This window comes from Salvelinus alpinus, chromosome 1, assembly GCF_045679555.1.
Source record: "Salvelinus alpinus chromosome 1, SLU_Salpinus.1, whole genome shotgun sequence".
Taxonomy (NCBI): Eukaryota; Metazoa; Chordata; class Actinopteri; order Salmoniformes; family Salmonidae; genus Salvelinus; species Salvelinus alpinus.
Genome location: NC_092086.1, coordinates 117,506,664 through 117,506,900, shown reverse-complemented (window position 1 = coordinate 117,506,900; position 237 = coordinate 117,506,664).

Here is a 237-nt window from a genome sequence, read left to right as displayed (position 1 = left end):
GAGCTGGATATCTACTGTACTAGAGGGTCTCCACAGAATGTCCACTAGATATCTACTGCACTAGAGGGTCTCCACAGAATGTCCTCTAGATATCTACTGTACTAGAGGTTCTCCACAGAATGTCCACTAGATATCTACTGTACTAGAGGGTCTCCACAGAATGTCAACTAGATATCTACTGCACTACACTAGAGGTTCTCCACAGAATGTCCACTAGATATCTACTGCACTACACTA